The following is a 16,298-nucleotide window of genomic DNA, read 5'->3' as shown; positions in this document are numbered from 1 at the left end:
GCAAAACTTGACCTACTGTTGGGATATAAGGCAGGGCAGGTAACTGAGGTGTCAGTGGGGGAGCACTTTGGGGCCAGCGACCATAATTCTCATAGATTTAAAGTAGTGATGGAAAAGGATAGATCAGATCTAAAAGTTGAAGTTCTGAATTAGAGAAAGGTCAATTTTGACGGTATTAGGCAAGAACTTTCAAAAGCTGATTGGGGACAGATGTTCGCAGGTAAAGGGATGGCTAGAAAATGGGAAGCCTTCAGAAATGAGATAACGAGAATCCAGAGAAAATATATTCCTATCAGGGTGAAAGGAAAGGCTGGTAGGTATAGGGAATGCTGGATGACTAAAGAAATTGAGGGTTTGGTTAAGAAAAAGAAGGAAGCATATGTAAGGTATAGACAGGATAGATCGAGTGAATCCTTAGAAGAGTATAAAGGAAGTAGGAGTATACTTAAGAGGGAAATCAGGAGAGCAGAAAGGGGACATGAGATAGCTTTGGCAAATAGAATTAAGGAAAATCCAAAGAATTTTTACAAATACATTAAGGGCAAAATGGGAACTAGGGAGAGAATAGGGCCCCTCAAAGATCAGCAAGGCGGCCTTTGTGTGGAGCCGCAGAAAATGGGGGAGATACTAAATGAGTATTTTGCATCAGTATTTACTGTGGAAAAGGATATGGAAGATATAGACTGTAGGGAAATAAATGGTGACATCTTGCAAAATGTCCAGATTACAGAGGAGGAAGTGCTGGATGTCTTGAAACGCATAAAGGTGGATAAATCCCCAGGACCTGATCAGGTGTACCTGAGAACTCTGCGGGAAGCTAAGGAAGTGATTGCTGGGCCTCATGCTGAGATATTTGTATCATTGATAGTCACAGGTGAGGTGCCGGAAGACTGGATTGTTTGCTAACGTGGTGCCACTGTTTAAGAAGGGTGGTAAGGACAAGCGAGGGAACTATAGACCAGAGAGCCTGATGTTGGTGGTGGCAAGTTGTTGGAGGGAATCCTGAGGGACAGGATGTACATGTATTTGGAAAGGCAAGGGCTGATTAGGAATAGTCAACATGGCTTCGTGCGTGGGAAATCATGTCTCACAAACTTGATTGAGTTTTTTGAAGAAGTAACAAAGATTGATGAGGGCAGAGCGGTAGATGTTATCTATATGGACTTCAGTAAGGCATTCGACAAGGTTCCCCATGGGAGACTGATTAGCAAGGTTAGATCTCATGGAATACAGGGAGAACTAGCCATTTGGATACAGAACTGGCTCAAAGGTAGAAGACAGAGGGTGGTGGTGGAGGGTTGTTTTTCAGACTGGAGGCCTGTGACCAGTGGAGTGCCACAAGAATCGGTGCTGGGTCCTCTACTTTTTGTCATTTACATAAATGATTTGGATACGAGCATGAGAGGTACAGTTAGTAAGTTTGCAGATGACACCAAAATTGGAGGTGTAATGGACAGTGAAGAAGGTTACCTCAGATTACAACAGGATCTGGACCAGATGGGCCAATGGACTGGATAAATAGACAAAGTCTTTTTCCTGGGGTTGGAGAGTCCAGAACTAGAGGGCATAGGTTTAGGGTGAGATGGGAAAGATATAAAAGAGACCTAAGGGGCAACTTTTTCACACAGAGGGTGGTACGTGTATTGAATGAGCTGCCAGAGGAAGTGGTGGAGGCTGGTATAATTGCAACATTTAGAAGGCATTTGGATGGGTATATGAATAGGAAGAGTTTGGAGGGATATGGGCCAGGTGCTGGCAGGTGGGACTAGATTGGGTTGGGATACCTGGTTGGCATGGACGGGTTGGACCGAAGGGTCTGTTTCCATGCTGTACATCTCTATGACTCTATTTCAAATCTGCTGCCCCTTACCCTGAAACTATGACCTCTCATTTTAGACTTCTCCACATGAGGAAACATTCTTTCTACATCCACTTTGTCAATCCCCTTTGGCTCCTAATGGACCTCAATTAGATTTCCTCTCGTTCTCCCAAACTCCAGAGTGTACAGGCCTAAACTCTGACCTTCCTCTCAGTCAACGACAGACCAACGTGACATTGCTCAGGGTTGCACAGAGAAACTCCGCAATTTCTAGAGATGTTTGGGTATTCCCCCCTGTCAGTCAGACCAAGGAACCATGCTGATGTAAGCCAATATAGATTGATCTTATTCCCAGGACTTTTACATTATAGGGCGATCTGTTCTAATGTGACAGTTGTGTTCTTCTGTAACCCCACGCTATAGAAAATCACGCTATGGAAAACCACTGTAGAAAATCATGCTGTAGATTATTGCTCATAGAAAATCGCTACATCTGTTCAACAGAAAGTCCGCATTATCCAAACAATGTCCACACTTTGTCAATCACGTTATAGCCAATTCACGCTGACAAAACGCACATTACAGCTGAACAACCTGGATTACTCTGCATTTGCTGGAGAAATCAGCCAAACCTCATTGGAAGATGAGGCTGCAGATTCACTCTCGAGTTTTGTTCACAAATAACCAGCCTAGACTCAAAGGGCTGAATGATCACCTTGTGTGCTCCAGTGAATGGATGACTTGACACACACCCTCTGCAAATAGTTTGTAAGCTGTGAGTCCTGTTGCACCTTCAATAGAAATCAGCTCAGATCCTGACCAGTGAGATAGAAAGCAAGACACCGTTCTTTGCAAACAGAGTTTATTAAAGACTCAGTCTCCCAGCTCTTTCCATGCATCAGGCCAGGTCCCAACTGTTCCCCTTTGTAATTGATCAATCAATGTGCTTGATGATTTGATATTTCATTATACTGCCCTCACAAAGCACCGGAGCAGCTGTAAAGAATGAGACAGGTTTGTCTGCACATCTCTCCCCTCCCACAACATGTGGACAGGGGGTCAGTACCATCAGGCAGACTTTACAGCTCACCACAAAGCCATTCTGCAACCGTAACATGACATCATTACCCACTGTCATAGACTTTGCACATGAATAAGATCAACTGTTTCAAAAGTAGACTCAGCATCCAGTAGGTAGAACAATGGGACCAAAACACAACAGACCACAACACGTACATAACAAGTGGGACAGAACACCAGCACTTCACCAGAGGCTCACTGATGATGTCACCTAGCGTGGTGACGAAACGTCTGAGAACAAACCTTCCAGCTCAGTGAGCAATCTTACAACCTGAACCTCAGCCTGAGCTACAAATCTTGGGCACTTCAATGTTAACCCTATTGCTGTGGGTTCGGAATCATGTACAAGCCAGGCCGGGTACGCATCGCGGATTCCCTATCCTGCCAGGGTGAACCAGGTGGGAATTTTACAACAATGATACTTTCATGCTCGTTATCACTGAGGGTGTAATCCCGGGTTTATTAATGATTCTGAATGATAATAAATATACAGCAGCTGTAAAGGTGAGATTTGAACCCAGCTCCCTTGCAGTATTAGCCTGGTGATGTTGCCATCATGTCATTGTCAACTCCTTCAATGAGGAGCAGGCACAGAATGTGAAAGGATGGGCAAAAAGCATTACACTTTCATCTTTGACATCAATGCACACATTGGGGAGAGTCCGGGATAGCCACTAAAACAGAGTGAGACAGTAACTCAGTCAGATAACCCACAAGGATTGCCTTTGAGCATTCCCAGTAATATCTACAGCTCAGCGTAGGAGTTTACGATCAGCCTTTATGTTCCATTTGCACCACTCACAGAACCATTGAGATGGACAGCATGGAAACAGACCCTTCAGTCCAATGCCGCCCAGATATCCCAACCCAATCTAGATCCATTTGCCAGCACTGAGCCAATATTCCTCTCATCTCTTCCTATTCATATACCCATCGATACCTTTTAAATGCTGTAATTGTACCAGCCTCCACCACTTCCTCTGGCAGCTCATTCCACCCTCTGAGTAAAAACGTTGCCCCTTAGGTCTCTTTTATATCTTTCCCCTCTCACCTTAAACCTATGGTCTCTAGTTCTGGACTCCCCCACCCCAGGGAAGAGACTTTGTCTATTTATCCTATCCATGCTCATCATGATTTTATAAACCTCAAGAGGTCACCCCTCAGCCTCCGACACCCCAGGGAAAACAGCCCCTGCCTATTCAGTCTCTCCCTATAGCTCAAACCCTCCAACCCTGGCAACATTCATGCAAATCTTTTCTGAACCCTTTTAACAAAATCCTTCTGATAATGGGGAGACCAGAATTACACGCAGTATTCCAAAACTGGCCTAACCAATATCTTGGGCAGCCATAACATGACCTCCCAACCCCTGTACTCAATACTCTGACCTATAAAGGCTATACAAGTCACTTGTGCCTTGCAGATGGTGGGACAGGCTTTGGGGAGTCAGGAGGGGAGTTACTTGCTGCAGTATTCCTCATCTCTGACCTGCTCTTGTCGTCACTATGTTTACGCGGTGAGTCCAGTTGAATTTCTGGAAATTGGAAACCGCTGATTGTTGATAGCGGGTCATTCAGTGATGGTACCACCATTTAATGTCAACGGGCAGTGATTAGATTGTCTCTTACTGCTGAAGGCCATTGCCTGACATCTTTGTGGCATGAATGTTACTCGCTGTTTGTCAGCGCAAGCCTGGATATTGTCCAGATCTTTTTACATTAGGACGGGGAGTGCTTCAGTCAAGTTGATAGGGAGAAGTTATTCCCCTTTGTAATGGAAACAAGAATTTCGGGACATGGACTTAAAGTGATGGTCAAAAGAAGCAAGGTTGATGTGAGAAAAACCTTCTTCATACATTGAGTGTTTTGGGTAGGAAACACATTCCTGGGAAATGTGGTCGAGGCAGGATCAGTCGAACGTGCTATTGGATGGTTATTTGGATAGTAACAGTGCACAGGATTATGGGAATAAGGCAGGAGATTGGCACTAAGTAATGGAACCAAACTGGGCCAAATAGCTGCACCAAAACAATTCTGTGATTCTTAGGCACTCTCTTATGATTTACTTGGGCACTTGCTCAAAAACAAAATAAACCAGGGCAGTTAAACCCCAACCTCCTGACGGTACAAACTAGATAGGCTGAAGGGCCTCTTCTGTACTGCAAAATTCTAAATTCTCAAATGCCCAGTTGCTGTTGTCAGATTCTGATAGCGTCCCTCACAGAGGCATTCACCAAGGCTGAAGTAACTCGGGTTTCTCTCTCGTCTGCCATTTTTAAGATAACGCCAGACAATCAGAAAAATTTCCAATCAGATTTCTCATGGTGGCAGTAGCGTTGTAGAGGTCTGGAACTCAGATAAAGGCAGTTCGGCCCATCGAGGCTGTCCCAGTCAGAGACAAGCACCTGACCACTCTCATCCCATTTCCCAGTGCTGCTGGGAAACATGACTCAATGTTCGGACAAAGGTCAGTTTGAGGTGTTGTGGGGAAAATCACCAGCCCCGGAGTCAGAGTCGGGGGTTCAATGGCAGAGTTTATTGTACAAGGAAATACCGGAGCTCTGGGGAGAGGAAGACACCAACAGCACAGTGGGCAGCTGTGAGTCTTCTCTCTGCCTGGAGCACAGGTCAAGATACTTTTATACATTTTGTAATAATAGGTCAGTGATGAGGGTATTGTCTCTGTAACGTGGTTTGTTTATTGTAAATATTGCAGAATCGTTGATAGTTTCGGTGCAGTCATTGTCAGTTCCAGCGCAGCCTTTGTTAATTTCAGCGCGGTCGTTGTCAGTTTCAGCGCGGTCGTTGTCAGTTTCAGTGCCTGTGCGGAAGTTCCATTGCTGTAGTAATGGGCGCTAATCGCTCTTCCTGAGAAGGACTATTACTACAGCCCTGGCTATTAGCACTTTATATTGAGTCCGTATCAGACTGTTAGCATTTCTATCAAAGGTGTTAGCTTTGGTGGGCAGTATACGCGACTCATGTGTATTCTCTCCCCCACTCACCTTAAACTAATCAACTAAGTTGTGAGTGCATTGTGCTGGCATTCTGGTGGCCCCAGCCAGCGTCTGTATTCGCTCTGCTGTCTCTCTCCATATTGTGGTCTGGCAGCCATCTTGTGTGTCAAGTGGCCAACTGATGGCTCAGCAGCCATCTTGTGAGTCCATGTACCTAGAGTCAGCCTGCCCCGTGCCATCTCCCATTTCAGAGGCAATTCAAAGTCAGCCATTACACCTTCTCACGGCTCCTATCCCTCCAGCTGTGTTGCCAATAGCAAGCCCTGTACAGATCCCAATGCCCTGAATCATAGAATCCCATCACTGTGGGCACAGGCTATTTGGCCCATTGAGACCACAGCAACCCTCCGAAGAGTATCCCACCCAGCCCCATCTTCCCTACCCTATGCCTGTAATCCTGCATCGCCCATGGCTAATCCACCTAGCCTGCACATCCCTGGACAATTTGGCCTGGCCAATCCATGCACCTAACCTGCACATCTTTGGACTGTGGGAGGAAACCAGAGCACTCGGAGGAAACCCACGCAGACACGGGGAGAATATGCAAACTCCACACAGACAGTTGCCCGAGGCTGGAATTGAACTCAGTGCCTAGCACTGGGAGGCAGCAATGCTAACCACTAAGCCACCGTAGCAACCCCTGCAGCGATATAATTTCTCCCCAGCCCTGTCACAATTCTCTAACTCGAGCCTGCATTTAAAGTAAAATCTCGGAACTGTACATAAACTCGCCCTCCCAGCGTCTGACGATCAAATGGTTGCACAGATCCCAGGATGAAAACTGTATTTGCCAGTTGATCCTTTGTGTCCCAGTGGGATTATTATGTGAGACTTACTTGCACTGGAACGGAAAACAGGAAGTCCCAAAAAAAAAACAGGAAAACACACCTTAAAGGGGCCCTGTAACTTGGTTGAAACATCCGATAAACGCACTTTCCCAGCTTTGGAGTCCGCTGATAATTATATTTGTTAATTGGCGCATTATGAATTAATCAGAAGACCTTGCCCTTCAGTTTACATTCACAACATAAAGTATTTGTAGCTGCTGAGGGGAAAACTAGGTTAAAAACAAGGACTGTAGATGCTGGAAACCAGAGTCTAGATTAGAGTGGTGCTGGAAAAGCACAGCAGTTCAGGCAGCATCCGAGGAGCAGGAAAATCGACGTTTCGGGCAAAAGCCCTTCATCAGGAATAGAGGCAGATTTTCCTGCTCCCCAGATGCTGCCTGAACTGCTGTGCTTTTCCAGCACCACTCTGATCTAGAGCTGCTCAGGGAAACCAGGACCGGCCAAGACGTTCTGACCAATCTTCTCTTTTGAGGTTGTGGCGTGTGGTTTTCTTTTTTTGTTTGTTTATTCTCGGTTTATGCCTGAATGAAATGTTTGGGGTTTCTTGGTAAAACCCAACCATTCAGCAAGGAGCAAAACCGAGCTAGTTTCCTCACCGTGGTATCGTTTCCCCTGGAGCGCACTTCATTTAGGTATCGCCTCGCGCATCCCTCTGCAGCTGGTGATCTCAGTTGCAGTATTGCGTACAGCGGCAACTGCTCTGCCCAGGACCATTAGGAACTACAGAGAGTTGGGAACACAGCCCAGTCCATCACACAAACCAATCTCCCATCTACTGATTCCATCTACACTACCTCAGGAAAGCAGTCACCATCAAAGACCTCTTCCATTGGGCAGAAGATAGAAAAGCTTAAACACACGTACCAATAGATTCAAGAACTTGGAATCTTCCCCGCTGTTATTCTGACTGGATTTTTCAACCTTCAAATCAAATCTTGCCCTTTGTGCACCTGTATTTTGTTCTATTGCCCTAAGGCATTTTGTAAGGTAATGATTTGCCTGCACTGCATCCAAACAAAACTTTTCACCGTACCTGGGTACACATGACAATAATAAAGTCAGATCAAACAGCTGTGGGTGTCACATTGTAGGAAAGCTGGGAATGCATCGGAGAGAGAGAATACGCAAACGATTAACGAGAATGGTTCCAGGAATGAGAAACTTCAGTATCTAAGACCAATGGAAGAGAGTGGTACTGTTCTCCATGGAGAAGGGGTTTGATAGAGGTTTTCAAAACCAAAGGCAAGCTGTACTGAGGGGACGGGGGAAGCAATTCCTGTTCAGGATCGAGAATGAGAGGGGCATAGGGTTAAAGTGATGTGCAAAAGAAGCAAGTGTAATGAGAGAAAAAAAAAACATTTTCACCCAGCGAGTGGTCAGGGTGTGGAAAACCCTGCCAGGAAATGTGTGGAGGCTGGTTGAACTGAGGCATTCCAGAGGGACATTGGATGGTTATTGGATAGAAAGGGTGTAAAGTGTATTGGAGGGAAGGCAGGAAATTGGTGGATGTGGGTACAATTACAATGTTCAACAGACACTTACATAAGGACTAGATAGGAGTGGTGCTGGAAAAGCACAGCAGGTCAGGCAGCATCCGAGGAGCAGGAAAATCCTGGTGAAGGGCTTTTGCCCAAAACGTTGATTTCCAGCATCTGCAGTCCTTATTTTTACCTATTTAGATAATGACATAAATAGGAAAGGTTTGGAGGGATATGGGCCAGGAGCAGGCAGATGGGACTAGTGTAGTTTGGGATTATGGTCGGCATGGACTGGTTGGACCGAAGAGTCTGTTTCCTTGCTGTATGACTCCATGACTAAGGAAACCAGGCCTAATTTGTTTAGCCATCCTCACTAAGTCAAATCTTCCATCCCTGGACATCGACCTAGTGAATCTCTTTTGAACTGACTCCAATGCCATCCCTTCGTCCTTGGGTCACTCCTTGGACACTGTCGTACCAGAAAGAGCCACAGCCAAGTGCTGGGGTTGCCAACCTCTAATTGGAAGATAGTCCTGGATGTTTGAGATGTCACATCCTGGGGTCCTCAGTCGAGCAGAAGGCCCACAGGTGTCTTGTGAAGTGCCTGATGGTCAGAGGAACAGTGCCCCTTCCTTCAAAGAGTGAGCAGGCAACTCACAAGACACCGATCGAAGAGCATGAGACTATAATACCAGGAACAGGAGTAGGCCATTCGTCCCATCAAACCTGTTGTACCATTCAATAGGATCCTGGGTGATCCAACACTCCTCATGTCCACTTTCCTGCCCTTTCCCGTGACCCTTGATTCCCCCCTTTTGATGACGAATCTGTCTATCTCAGGCTTAAATATACACAAGCTCTCACAGCTCTCTGTGGCACGGATATAGAAGATTTGTGTTTATAAAGCAATGGCTCTCATTTGCTTTTTTAAGCAGCATGACCCCTGCCTGCCATCTTACACAAACATCAAACAGGTCTTTCTATTCATGGGAAGCCAGACTGTATGAGATCCAGTTATACTCATAGTACACCACTGCCAAGCAATGACCATCTCCAATAAGAGATCATCGAAACATCCTCCCTTCAAGTTCAGTGCCATTGCCACCACTGAATTCCCCCCAACCTCAATATCCTGAGAGTTACCATTGACCAGAAACTAACTGGACCAGCTACATAAATACAGCCATAGTCATAGAGATGCACAGCACGTAAATAGACCCTTTCATCCAATTCGTTCATGCTGACCAGATATCCTGAATTAATCTTGTCCCATTTGCCAGCAATTTGCCCATATCCCTCTAAACCTTTCCTATTCATATACCCATCCAGATGCCTTTTAAATGTTGTAATTGTACCAGCCTCCACCACTTCCTCTGGCAGCTCATTCCACACACGTACCACCCTCTGCGTGAAAAGTTGTCCTTAGGTCTCTTTTAAATTTTTCCCCTCTCACCCTAAACCTACGCCCTCTAGTTCTGGACTCTCCCACCCCAGGGAAAAGAGAGATGTTCTATCTACAATTGTTAAGTCAGAGGCTGGGAGGGCCACCCTATGTAACTCATGCCCAAGTCTGTCCAGATACAAGGCACAAGTCAGGAGTGTGATGGGATACTCCTCACTTGCCTGGACGGGTGCAGCTCCAATATCACTCAAGAAGCTTGACACCATCCAGGACAAAGCAGCAGCCCCTTGATTAATGCCTCAACCACCAACTTTCACTCTCTCCACCATCAATGCTCAGTAGCAGCTGTGTGAACCATCCACAAGACGCACTGCAGCTCCTTCGACAGCACCTTCCAAACCCACAACATCTACAATCGATACATGGCAACACCACCAGCTCTCCACCCAGGCACACACCGATTTGGAAACATATCGCCATTCCTTCAGTGTCACTGGGTCAAAATCCTGAACACACGGGGACTGCAGAGGTTGAAGAAGACAACTCATCACCACCTTCTCAAGGGCAATTGGAAATGGGCAATAAATGTTGGCGCGATGCGCCCATACCCCTGAATTAGTAAAGCAAAAGTCATACATGGACGTTGGGTTAAAGTAGAGATGAACATTGCTTGCGTAAGAGTGTCCTTGCTACAGTTCCAAACCTTGAAAAGCACTTGAGTTGTTACAACAAGTTAATAACCTCTTCATTTCTCTTGGTATTGCCACCAACCACATAGTTCAAATTGTGAGACATCTGGCAGAGACAAAAATAATAATGAATGCCCAAAATAAACTTCAAAAATGCTAAACAGGCTGTGCAGGATCCGAGAGGAGGAAGGAAGATTGATGTTTGACATTTGAATTGATAAAGGTTAATGTTCCAAGGTGAGAGTCAGATCTCGGCTCTGAAGCTGGGTCCTGGTCTGAGGTGAAGTTGGAAACCATACTTACCCCTGTGCCCTGGGCATACTCCAGGTTGGCATTTTCCATGTGAATGGTGCACTTGCCATGGCACAGCCAGTGTGAAATGACCCTCTGAGAAAAGACATTGATCCTTATCATCCTTAGATCCCTAATTCAAAATTCCTCCGCAAAAGAGACATCCTCTCAACACAAACTATATCAAAAGGGCACTTGTGGTGCAGTGGCAGTGTTCCTACCTCTAGGTGTGGAGGCCTGGGTTCAAGTCCCACCTGCCCTGGAGATGAGTCCCTAAAGTCAGTTAAAATAATCAATACCTGCCTCAGGATCTCAGCTTTTGATAAGATCACCCTCATCGATTTAAACCCAGATGCGTGTAGGTTCAACCTCCTCACCGCTTCTGGGGAGACAATCCCTCTGATCCTACCCCTCAGCATAAGTGAACTGCCTCCAACCTCCCTCCCTGAGTAAGGAGACCAAAGCTGTACTCATGCTGCAGATGTCGTTCCTACATCCAATTCATGTTAATTTTGGAATGCGTTGACAAACTCAGCTTCTGTTGCTCCATCCCTAGCTGCCCAGTAGAAGGCAGTAGTGAACCACCTTCCTGAACCACCGCAGGGGTGTTTCCCCTGCTTTTGTCTCTTAGTTGACCCGACTACTGTCATTAACTAATTAATACTTACCTCTGAAATAAAAACAAAATAGTGGAGAAACTCAGCAGGTCCTTGAAAAGTCTGATTGGACTTGAACTATTAACTCTGCTATCTCTGTACAGGTGCTGTCAGATCAATTGAGTTACTCCAGCATTTAATGTTTTTATTTCAGATAGCCATCATCTGCAGTATTTTACTTTTATCTCTATCTCTGAAAAGCACAAACACAGGTTTTTTTTTAAAGCGTATCCATCTCCCTTAACCTGTGGCGTTAATAAACTATTGTTTTGTATGCAAGCAAAGTGGTTAGAGCTGAAAATGTGTTGCTGGAAAAGCGCAGCAGGTCAGGCAGCATCCAAGGAGCAGGAGAATCGACGTTTCGGGCATGAGCCCTTCTTCAGGAATGAGGAAAGTGCGTCAAGCAGGCTAAGATAAAAGGTAGGGAGGAGGGACTTGGGGGAGGGGAGTTGGAAATGCGATAGGTGGAAGGAGGTTAAGGTGAGGGTGATAGGCCAGAGTGGGGGTGGGGGCGGAGAGGTCAGGAAGAAGATTGCAGGTTAGGAAGGTGGTGCTGAGTTCGAGGGTTGGGACTGAGACAAGGTGGGGGGGAGGGGAAATGAGGAAACTGGAGAAATCTGAGTTCATCCCTTGTGGTTTGGAGGGTTCCTAGGCGGAAGATGAGGCGCTCTTCCTCCAACCGTCGTGTTGCTATGGTCTGGCGATGGAGGAGTCCAAGAACTTACATGTCCTTGGTGGAGTGGGAGGAGGAGTTGAAGAGTTGAGCCACGGGGTGGTTGGGTTGGTTGGTCCGGGTGTCCCAGAGGTGTCCTCACTTTCTCCAAGCATAGTGGTTACCAAGTCTAACTTCAAACTGAAACCTCCAAACCTACAACCACTTCCATCCAGAAAGACGAGGGTAGCAGATACATAGGAACACTACCCCCCTGCATATTCCCTTCCGAGCCAGTCACCATCCTGGCTTGGAAACATATCGCCGATCCTTCACTGTCGCTGGGTCAAAATCCTGGAATTCCCTCCCTAAGGGCATTGTGGGTCAACCTACAGCACATGGACTGCAGCGGTTCAAGAAGGCAGCTCACCCCCACCTTCTCAAGGGCAGCTAGGGATGGGGAATAAATACCAGCCCAGCCAGCAACACCCACCTCCCACAAAAGAGTATTTTTAAAAATCGGTGTAGAGAGAAACAGAGGTAAAGCTTTGAGCCCAGTATAATACTCCCTCGGAACTGTTTAAACATTCTGAAGACGTCATACTGACCATGGAGCATTAACTCGGTTTCTCTCTCTATAGATGCTGCCAGACCTGCTGAGTTTCTCCAGCATTCTCTGTGTTTGTTTCAGATTTCCAGCATCTGTGAAATTTTGTTTCAATTAACTTTATACTGGAATGGAGATACATCATAGAAGCTCACTTTTACTCAATGAGCAAAGAGTTCTTATCACAAGTGCAGGTTTACAGCCACAGATCGATCAGGAGTGTTAGAAAGCCCCCGTGTTAATTAGTCCACATTAAATCAAACTCACAGACTTGCCAAACAATCAGCACCGTTTTCCCAATTACTGTCATCATTCAACGGTAAAGGTAGCAGAGGCAGAAACCCTCATTTAAGAAGTCACTTCCCTGGGGTGGGGGAGTCCTAAACTAGAGGGCAAAGGATTAGGGTGAGAGGGGAAAGATTTACAAGGGACCTAAGGGGCAACCTTTTCACGCAGAGGGTGGTACGTGTATAGAATGAGCTGCCAGGGGATGTGGTGGAGGCTGGTACCTTGCAGCATTTAAAAGAATCTGAATGGATGCATGAATAGGAGGGGCTTAGAAGTGCCGGCAAACGGGACTAGATAGGATATCTGGTCAGCATGGATGAGTTGGACCGAAGGGTCTGTTTCCATGCTGTACATGTGCACTAGCAATGCCATGGCACACAAGGCTATGGGCCAAGTTCTGGAAAACAGGACTAGAATAGTTAGGTGGTTGCTTTTGACTGGCACAGATTTGATGGGCTGAAGGGCCTTTTTTCATGCTGTCTACAGTGAAACCTGGCATTCTACAATAACTTTCAACAATAAGTCTTTGCTCATCGAGTAAAAGTGAGCTTTTATGATGTATCTCCATTCCAGTATAAAGTTAATTGAAACAAAATTTCACAGATGCTGGAAATCTGAAACAAACACAGAGAATGCTGGAGAAACTCAGCAGGTCTGGCAGCATCTATGGAGAGAGAAACTGAGTTAATGCTCCATGGTCAGTATGACTTCTTCAGAATGTTCAAACAGTTCCGAGGGAGTATTATACTGGGCTCAAAGCTTTACCTCTGTTTCTCTCTCCACCGATTTTTAAAAATACTCTTTTGTGGGATGTGGGTGTTGCTGGCTGGGCTGGTATTTATTCCCCTCAGGGAACACCTCCCTCTTTACAGCAAAACTCATCATGGAATATCTTTTAACATAATTGGTCGCAACATAACAGTGGCCTCAAACAATGTTTTTTTCTCAAGCAAGTAACATGAAATTAGATTCAGATGCAATTTCTCAGATCACTGCAAACTGGAGGAGGGGGGGGGGGGGAGAGAGAATAAAACTTCAGTAAGACCTAACTTTTACCCCCCCCAAGTCTAACCAACTTTTCATCACTCTCTGATCCCCAACTCCCATACGATTGGGGATGGGATCGTGTCGAAACAAGTTCCTATTGTGTTCCTACAGCCTGTGCTAAATGCTCTTTTCCTGTGCCTCCAAACAGCTGCCCTGCGAGAGAGGGAGAGAGAGAGGATGGAGTTTGTTCACAGCCAGTACCATACACTCCCCACCACAGGGTGGGAAAACAGTGAGAATGCAGAGCTGTGCTCTCCCTCCTCTCCCCCCACCCCAACACACACACACATAAAATAATACCAGTTTGGGACAAGACAAGGAAGGGAAATGAAGAAACATGAAACTTTATTATCCCTAAAAATGAGCTAAAAACCGAACTGAGAGCAAACACAGCAGCACCCCCACCCTCTCTCCTCCACCACCAGCAGCAGCACCTCTTACAAAACTTTCTCTGCATCTTACACCCTTAAAACAAAGGATCGGCTTCAGACAAGAACACAATGCGGGCTGATTGCTGGAGGACCCCATTTCACACCGCCCCCTGCCCCACGCATTGTCTGTAAATGGTGCCTCCCGCCTCCCTCCCTCCCTCCCTCCAACACACACCGACACACAGACACAGACACATAGCCCCAGTCTAACTCAGCACCCCCACTCCATTCAAAGAGGGTATTACTGACCTGTTCCGGTGTCGACTCGGTTTGTTGGGGGAAGTCTTGTTGTCTCTTCCTCCCCTTCCCACCCTCCAAAAACAAACTAAAAAAAAAACACATGCAGGAAAGAAGAAGAGGGATTTCAGTGTGCAGTCAGTGTCTGTATTGTGTGAGAGTGGGGTGGGGGGGGGGGGGGGGGGAGCAGTGTCAAGAACCATACAGGAAAAGGGTGGAGAGAGAGAGAGGGAGAGAGAACTCCCAGCTGTGCTTTTAAGACAGGAACTTGCTTTCTGTAAAGGGAACACGCTGCCTTCATCTATTGTGTGTACAGTCTGCACAAGCCTCAACATTGGCCCCCTAGTCCTCCTCCAGAACATTGCTCACTGCAGTCCAGATGAACTGAACCCCAGCCATTCAAACCTGCACAGGGAATTACAACAATAAAAACAGACTGACTGTATCCTTCAGCAATGCAGCACTTTCTGCAGCCTGTGCCTCTCTCTGTCTCTGCTTTTTTTTTTAGATTAGATTCCCTACAGTGCAGGAACAGGCTCTTCAGCCCAACAAGTCCACTCCGACCCTCTGAAGAGTAACCCACCCACCTACTCATGCATCTATCACTGTGGGCAATTTAGCATGGCCAATTCACCTAACCCGCACATCTTTGGATTGTGGGGGGCAGACACGGAGAGAACGTGCAAACTCCACACAGACAGTCACCCGAGGCTGGAATCGAACCCGGGTCCCTGACGCTGTGAGGCAGCAGTGCTAACCACTGAGCCACCATGCTGCCCCTTTGTGTTGGTTTGCCCTGGGAGAGCTGAAAACAAAACCATTTTAAAAATAAACAAAGAAAACATATGAAGTTGACTAACTGGATGATGTTCTCGTCGGAATATCTGCATTCTGGAGTAGCTACTGCCAAGAAACGCTGAATTGCAGATGTCAGTTATCCCCTCCCTTCCTATGGCTTTGTACATGTTTCTGTAACCAACCTGTTCAGAGGTGGTATGACACACCTCTGGAGCAGGTGGGACTTGAACTGACGACTCCTGCCTCTGAGACAGGGGCACTGTCACTGCACCATGAGAGCCCGCGATAAAATAACATTTTGGCCAAATTTATCTTGCCACAACAGAACTGGCAAACTCCCACTCAGAGTGACATCTTTCCCACTGATCATACTGGGTGAGCATCTGGATGAGGTTTTATCATTTGCCCACGGGGTCCAGGAATGTGCAAGCTGAGTGAACTGGCCATGGGAAATGCAAGGTGATAGGAGAAGGGATGCTGAGAAGCTCTACGGAGGGTCAGTATGGGCTCAATGGGCTGAATGGCCTGCTTCAACACTGTCGGTATTTTTCTCTCTGTCTTATCTGATGACATTGAAATCAGCCTTCCCCCAGTTTAGATACTGAACTTCTACACTATTCTTATCGCTTTCCATCATGACTTTGAAACTTAAGAGTTGTGACCACCATCCCCCAAAATGCTCCCCCACTTGACACGGAATCACTTGACCAGTTCCTTTCCCATCCTCGTCCCTGTCCCTTCTTTGTCCCACGTCCCCCTGCTTCCTCCCCCTTCATCCGCTACCTTCCCCTCCCCTCCACCTTCCCCACCCCTCCCCTGTCCTCCTCCCTATCCCTATCTCCTGCCTGTTCTTCTCTCCCTCCCCATATTGTGTTTCCCCTCCCCTTCCCCATCCCCATTCCCCTCCCCATCCTACCCCTCCCTGTCCCTGGCCTCTCCATGCTGGACTCTATGCAGTG

The 16,298-nt window shown here is 46.6% G+C and overlaps 1 protein-coding gene across 1 annotated transcript in view; it reads right to left on the bottom strand.

Annotated features, from left to right (window-relative positions):
* The window catches only part of LOC122553094 (BTB domain containing 3b), a 66,542-nt gene extending 51,874 nt beyond the window's left edge, over positions 1–14,668 (bottom strand). The window contains exon 1 of the mRNA XM_087991669.1: positions 14,554–14,668. The gene's annotated coding sequence lies outside the window, so the exon portion shown is untranslated. The remainder of the gene's footprint in view (positions 1–14,553) is intronic.
* Positions 14,669–16,298: the final 1,630 nt, after the last annotated feature.

Source organism: Chiloscyllium plagiosum, unplaced genomic scaffold, assembly GCF_037043375.1.
Source record: "Chiloscyllium plagiosum isolate Xiang-an unplaced genomic scaffold, Cpla_swu_hap1 HiC_scaffold_10, whole genome shotgun sequence".
Classification (NCBI taxonomy): Eukaryota; Metazoa; Chordata; class Chondrichthyes; order Orectolobiformes; family Hemiscylliidae; genus Chiloscyllium; species Chiloscyllium plagiosum.
Note: the sequence above shows the minus strand (reverse complement) of the source record. Positions and strands in the feature narration are given on the sequence as shown.